Consider the following 8,258-nt stretch of genomic DNA (forward strand, 5'->3'; position numbering starts at 1 on the left):
GAAATTTTGAGGTCGAAAAAAATTTTGACTTTTTTGGGCCGAAAAAAACGCCATACTATACTATGACGTTTTTTATGAAATTTTGAGGTCGAAAAAAATTTTGACTTTTTTTGGCCGAAAAAAAACGCCATACTATACTATGACGTTTTTTATGACATTTTGAGGTCGAAAAAAATTTTGACTATTTTTGCCCAAAAAAAACGCCATACTATACTATGACGATTTTTATGACTTTTTGAGGTCAAAAAAAATTTTGACTTTTTTTGGCCGAAAAAAACGCCATACTATACTATGACGTTTTTTATGAAATTTTGAGGTCGAAAAAAATTTTGACTTTTTTTGGCCGAAAAAAAACGCCATACTATACTATGACGTTTTTTATGAAATTTTGAGGTCGAAAAAAATTTTGACTTTTTTTGGCCGATTTTGACGCCTTACTATACTATGACGTTTTTTAGGACATTTTGAGGTCGAAAAAAATTTTGACTTTTTTTGGCCGAAAAAAACGCCATACTATACTATGACGTTTTTTATGACATTTTGAGGTCAGAAAAAATTTTGACTATTTTTGCCCAAAAAAAACGCCATACTATACTATGACGATTTTTATGACTTTTTGAGGTCAAAAAAAATTTTGACTTTTTTTGGCCGAAAAAAACGCCATACTATACTATGACGTTTTTTATGAAATTTTGAGGTCGAAAAAAATTTTGACTCTTTTTGGCCGAAAAAAACGCCATACTATACTATGACGTTTTTTATGAAATTTTGAGGTCGAAAAAAATTTTGACTTTTTTTGGCCGATTTTGACGCCTTACTATACTATGACGTTTTTTAGGACATTTTGAGGTCGAAAAAAATTTTGACTTTTTTTGGCCGAAAAAAACGCCATACTATACTATGACGTTTTTTATGACATTTTGAGGTCAGAAAAAATTTTGACTATTTTTGCCCAAAAAAAACGCCATACTATACTATGACGATTTTTATGACTTTTTGAGGTCAAAAAAAATTTTGACTTTTTTTGTCCGAAAAAAAACGCCATACTATACTATGACGTTTTTTATGAAATTTTGAGGTCGAAAAAAATTTTGACTTTTTTTGGCCGATTTTGACGCCTTACTATACTATGACGTTTTTTATGAAATTTTGAGGTCGAAAAAAGTTTTGACTTTTTTTGGCCGAAAAAAACGCCATACTATACTATGACGTTTTTTATGAAATTTTGAGGTCGAAAAAAATTTTGACTCTTTTTGGCCGATTTTGACGCCTTACTTTTCTATGACGTTTTTTATGACATTTTGAGGTCGAAAAAAATTTTGACTTTTTTTGGCCGAAAAAAACGCCATACTATACTATGACGTTTTTTATGAAATTTTGAGGTCAGAAAAAATTTTGACTATTTTTGCCCAAAAAAAACGCCATACTATACTATGACGTTTTTTATGACTTTTTGAGGTCAAAAAAAATTTTGACTTTTTTTGGCCGAAAAAAACGCCATACTATACTATGACGTTTTTTATGAAATTTTGAGGTCGAAAAAAATTTTGACTTTTTTTGGCCGAAAAAATCGCCATACTATACTATGACGTTTTTTATGAAATTTTGAGGTCGAAAAAAATTTTGACTTTTTTTGGCCGATTTTGACGCCTTACTTTTCTATGACGTTTTTTATGACATTTTGAGGTCGAAAAAAATTTTGACTTTTTTTGGCCGAAAAAAAACGCCATACTATACTATGACGTTTTTTATGAAATTTTGAGGTCGAAAAAATTTTTGACTCTTTTTGGCCGATTTTGACGCCTTACTTTTCTATGACGTTTTTTATGACATTTTGAGGTCGAAAAAAATTTTGACTTTTTTTGGCCGAAAAAAACGCCATACTATACTATGACGTTTTTTATGAAATTTTGAGGTCGAAAAAAGTTTTGACTTTTTTTGGCCGAAAAAAATGCCATACTATACTATGACGTTTTTTATGAAATTTTGAGGTGGAAAAAAATTTTGACTCTTTTTGGCCGATTTTGACGCCTTACTATACTATGACGTTTTTAATGACATTTTGAGGTCGAAAAAAATTTTGACTTTTTTTGGCCGAAAAAAACGACATACTATACTATGACGTTTTTTATGAAATTTTGAGGTCGAAAAAAATTTTGACTTTTTTTGGCCGAAAAAAACGCCATACTATACTATGACGTTTTTTATGAAATTTTGAGGTCGAAAAAAATTTTGACTTTTTTTGGCCGATTTTGACGCCATACTATACTATGACGTTTTTTATGAAATTTTGAGGTCAAAAAAAATTTTGACTTTTTTTGGCCGAAAAAAACGCCATACTATACTATGACGTTTTTTATGAAATTTTGAGGTCGAAAAAAATTTTGACTTTTTTTGGCCGATTTTGACGCCATACTATACTATGACGTTTTTTATGAAATTTTGAGGTGGAAAAAAATTTTGACTTTTTTTGGCCGATTTTGACGCCTTACTATACTATGACGTTTTTTAGGACATTTTGAGGTCGAAAAAAATTTTGACTTTTTTTGGCCGAAAAAAACGCCATACTATACTATGACGTTTTTTATGACATTTTGAGGTCAGAAAAAATTTTGACTATTTTTGCCCAAAAAAAAACGCCATACTATACTATGACGATTTTTATGACTTTTTGAGGTCAAAAAAAATTTTGACTTTTTTTGGCCGAAAAAAACGCCATACTATACTATGACGTTTTTTATGAAATTTTGAGGTCGAAAAAAATTTTGACTTTTTTTGGCCGATTTTGACGCCTTACTATACTATGACGTTTTTTATGAAATTTTGAGGTCGAAAAAAGTTTTGACTTTTTTTGGCCGAAAAAAACGCCATACTATACTATGACGTTTTTTATGAAATTTTGAGGTCGAAAAAAATTTTGACTCTTTTTGGCCGATTTTGACGCCTTACTTTTCTATGACGTTTTTTATGACATTTTGAGGTCGAAAAAAATTTTGACTTTTTTTGGCCGAAAAAAACGCCATACTATACTATGACGTTTTTTATGAAATTTTGAGGTCAGAAAAAATTTTGACTATTTTTGCCCAAAAAAAAACGCCATACTATACTATGACGTTTTTTATGACTTTTTGAGGTCAAAAAAAATTTTGACTTTTTTTGGCCGAAAAAAACGCCATACTATACTATGACGTTTTTTATGAAATTTTGAGGTCGAAAAAAATTTTGACTTTTTTTGGCCGAAAAAATCGCCATACTATACTATGACGTTTTTTATGAAATTTTGAGGTCGAAAAAAATTTTGACTTTTTTTGGCCGATTTTGACGCCTTACTTTTCTATGACGTTTTTTATGACATTTTGAGGTCGAAAAAAATTTTGACTTTTTTTGGCCGAAAAAAACGCCATACTATACTATGACGTTTTTTATGAAATTTTGAGGTCGAAAAAATTTTTGACTCTTTTTGGCCGATTTTGACGCCTTACTTTTCTATGACGTTTTTTATGACATTTTGAGGTCGAAAAAAATTTTGACTTTTTTTGGCCGAAAAAAACGCCATACTATACTATGACGTTTTTTATGAAATTTTGAGGTCGAAAAAAATTTTGACTTTTTTTGGCCGATTTTGACGCCATACTATACTATGACGTTTTTTATGAAATTTTGAGGTGGAAAAAAATTTTGACTTTTTTTGGCCGATTTTGACGCCTTACTATACTATGACGTTTTTTAGGACATTTTGAGGTCGAAAAAAATTTTGACTTTTTTTGGCCGAAAAAAACGCCATACTATACTATGACGTTTTTTATGACATTTTGAGGTCAGAAAAAATTTTGACTATTTTTGCCCAAAAAAAAACGCCATACTATACTATGACGATTTTTATGACTTTTTGAGGTCAAAAAAAATTTTGACTTTTTTTGGCCGAAAAAAACGCCATACTATACTATGACGTTTTTTATGAAATTTTGAGGTCGAAAAAAATTTTGACTTTTTTTGGCCGATTTTGACGCCTTACTATACTATGACGTTTTTTATGAAATTTTGAGGTCAAAAAAAGTTTTGACTTTTTTTGGCCGAAAAAAACGCCATACTATACTATGACGTTTTTTATGAAATTTTGAGGTCGAAAAAAATTTTGACTCTTTTTGGCCGATTTTGACGCCTTACTATACTATGACGTTTTTAATGACATTTTGAGGTCGAAAAAAATTTTGACTTTTTTTGGCCGAAAAAAACGACATACTATACTATGACGTTTTTTATGAAATTTTGAGGTCGAAAAAAATTTTGACTTTTTTTGGCCGAAAAAAACGCCATACTATACTATGACGTTTTTTATGAAATTTTGAGGTCGAAAAAAATTTTGACTTTTTTTGGCCGATTTTGACGCCATACTATACTATGACGTTTTTTATGAAATTTTGAGGTCGAAAAAAATTTTGACTTTTTTGGGCCGAAAAAAACGCCATACTATACTATGACGTTTTTTATGAAATTTTGAGGTCGAAAAAAATTTTGACTTTTTTTGGCCGAAAAAAACGCCATACTATACTATGACGTTTTTTATGACATTTTGAGGTCAGAAAAAATTTTGACTATTTTTGCCCAAAAAAAAACGCCATACTATACTATGACGATTTTTATGACTTTTTGAGGTCAAAAAAAATTTTGACTTTTTTTGGCCGAAAAAAACGCCATACTATACTATGACGTTTTTTATGAAATTTTGAGGTCGAAAAAAATTTTGACTTTTTTTGGCCGAAAAAATCGCCATACTATACTATGACGTTTTTTATGAAATTTTGAGGTCGAAAAAAATTTTGACTTTTTTTGGCCGAAAAAAACGCCATACTATACTATGACGTTTTTTATGAAATTTTGAGGTCGAAAAAAATTTTGACTCTTTTTGGCCGATTTTGACGCCTTACTTTTCTATGACGTTTTTTATGACATTTTGAGGTCGAAAAAAATTTTGACTTTTTTTGGCCGAAAAAAAACGCCATACTATACTATGACGTTTTTTATGAAATTTTGAGGTCGAAAAAAATTTTGACTTTTTTTGGCCGAAAAAAAACGCCATACTATACTATGACGTTTTTTATGAAATTTTGAGGTCGAAAAAAATTTTGACTTTTTTTGGCCGATTTTGACGCCATACTATACTATGACGTTTTTTATGAAATTTTGAGGTCGAAAAAAATTTTGACTTTTTTGGGCCGAAAAAAACGCCATACTATACTATGACGTTTTTTATGAAATTTTGAGGTCGAAAAAAATTTTGACTTTTTTTGGCCGAAAAAAACGCCATACTATACTATGACGTTTTTTATGACATTTTGAGGTCAGAAAAAATTTTGACTATTTTTGCCCAAAAAAAACGCCATACTATACTATGACGATTTTTATGACTTTTTGAGGTCAAAAAAAATTTTGACTTTTTTTGGCCGAAAAAAACGCCATACTATACTATGACGTTTTTTATGAAATTTTGAGGTCGAAAAAAATTTTGACTTTTTTTGGCCGAAAAAATCGCCATACTATACTATGACGTTTTTTATGAAATTTTGAGGTCGAAAAAAATTTTGACTTTTTTTGGCCGAAAAAAACGCCATACTATACTATGACGTTTTTTATGAAATTTTGAGGTCGAAAAAAATTTTGACTCTTTTTGGCCGATTTTGACGCCTTACTTTTCTATGACGTTTTTTATGACATTTTGAGGTCGAAAAAAATTTTGACTTTTTTTGGCCGAAAAAAAACGCCATACTATACTATGACGTTTTTTATGAAATTTTGAGGTCGAAAAAAATTTTGACTTTTTTTGGCCGAAAAAAACGCCATACTATACTATGACGTTTTTTATGAAATTTTGAGGTCGAAAAAATTTTTGACTTTTTTTGCCCGAAAAAAACGCCATACTATACTATGACGTTTTTTATGACATTTTGAGGTCGAAAAAAATTTTGACTTTTTTTGGCCGAAAAAAACGCCATACTATACTATGACGTTTTTTATGAAATTTTGAGGTCGAAAAAATTTTTGACTTTTTTTGCCCGAAAAAAACGCCATACTATACTATGACGTTTTTTATGACATTTTGAGGTCAGAAAAAATTTTGACTATTTTTGCCCAAAAAAAAACGCCATACTATACTATGACGATTTTTATGACTTTTTGAGGTCAAAAAAAATTTTGACTTTTTTTGGCCGAAAAAAACGCCATACTATACTATGACGTTTTTTATGAAATTTTGAGGTCGAAAAAAATTTTGACTTTTTTTGGCCGATTTTGACGCCTTACTATACTATGACGTTTTTTATGACATTTTGAGGTCAAAAATTTTTTTGACTTTTTTTGTCCGAAAAAAACGCCATACTATACTATGACGTTTTTTATGACTTTTTGAGGTCAAAAAATTTTTTGACTTTTTTTGCCCGAAAAAAACGCCATACTATACTATGACGTTTTTTATGACATTTTGAGGTCAAAAAATTTTTTGACTTTTTTTGTCCGAAAAAAACGCCATACTATACTATTACGTTTTTTATGACTTTTTGAGGTCAAAAAAATTTTGACTATTTTTGCCCCAAAAAAAACGCCATACTATACTATGATGTTTTTTATGACTTTTTGAGATAAAAAAAAATTTTGACTATTTTTGTCCGAAAAAAACGCCATACTATACTATGACGATTTTTATGACTTTTTGAGGTCAAAAAATTTTTTGACTTTTTTTGTCCAATTTTGACGCCATACTATACTATGACGTTTTTTATGACATTTTGAGGTCAAAAAAAATTTTGACTTTTTTTGCCCGAAAAAAACGCCATACTATACTATGCGGTTTTTTATGACTTTTTGAGGTCAGAAAAAATTTTGACTATTTTTGCCCCAAAAAAACGCCATACTATACTATGACGTTTTTTATGAAATTTTGAGGTCGAAAAAATTTTTGACTTTTTTTGGCCGAAAAAAACACCATACTATACTATGACGTTTTTTATGAAATTTTGAGGTCGAAAAAATTTTTGACTTTTTTTGGCCAAAAAAAACGCCATACTATACTATGACGTTTTTTATGAAATTTTGAGGTCGAAAAAAATTTTGACTTTTTTTGGCCGAAAAAAACGCCATACTATACTATGACGATTTTTATGACTTTTTGAGGTCAAAAATTTTTTTGACTCTTTTTGTCCAATTTTGACGCCATACTATACTATGACGTTTTTTATGACATTTTGAGGTCAGAAAAAATTTTGACTATTTTTGCCCAAAAAAACGCCATACTTTTCTATGACGTTTTTTAGGACATTTTGAGGTCGAAAAAAATTTTGACTTTTTTTGGCCGAAAAAAACGCCATACTATACTATGACGTTTTTTATGAAATTTTGAGGTCGAAAAAAATTTTGACTTTTTTTGGCCGATTTTGACGCCTTACTATACTATGACGTTTTTTATGAAATTTTGAGGTCAAAAAAAAATTTGACTTTTTTTGCCCAAAAAAAACGCCATACTATACTATGACGTTTTTTATGACATTTTGAGGTCAAAAATTTTTTTGACTTTTTTTGGCCGATTTTGACGCCATACTATACTATGACGTTTTTTATGAAATTTTGAGGTCAGAAAAAATTTGGACTTTTTTTGGCCGAAAAAAACGCCATACTATACTATGACGTTTTTTATGAAATTTTGAGGTCAAAAAAATTTTTGACTTTTTTTGGCCGAAAAAAACACCATACTATACTATGACGTTTTTTATGAAATTTTGAGGTCGAAAAAAATTTTGACTTTTTTTGGCCGAAAAAAACGCCATACTATACTATGACATTTTTTATGAAATTTTGAGGTCGAAAAAAATTTTGACTCTTTTTGGCCGATTTTGACGCCTTACTATACTATGACGTTTTTTATGACATTTTGAGGTCGAAAAAAATTTTGACTTTTTTTGGCCGAAAAAAACGCCATACTATACTATGACGTTTTTTATGAAATTTTGAGGTCGAAAAAAATTTTGACTTTTTTTGCCCGAAAGAAACGTCATACTATACTATGACGATTTTTATGACATTTTGAGGTCAAAAAAAATTTTGACTTTTTTTGCCCGAAAAAAACGCCATACTATACTATGACGTTTTTTTATGACATTTTGAGGTCAAAAAAAATTTTGACTTTTTTTGCCCGAAAAAAACGCCATACTATACTATGATGTTTTTTATGACATTTTGAGGTTAAAAAAATTTTTTGACTTTTTTTG

Source organism: Toxotes jaculatrix, chromosome 16 (genome assembly GCF_017976425.1).
Source record: "Toxotes jaculatrix isolate fToxJac2 chromosome 16, fToxJac2.pri, whole genome shotgun sequence".
Classification (NCBI taxonomy): domain Eukaryota; kingdom Metazoa; phylum Chordata; class Actinopteri; family Toxotidae; genus Toxotes; species Toxotes jaculatrix.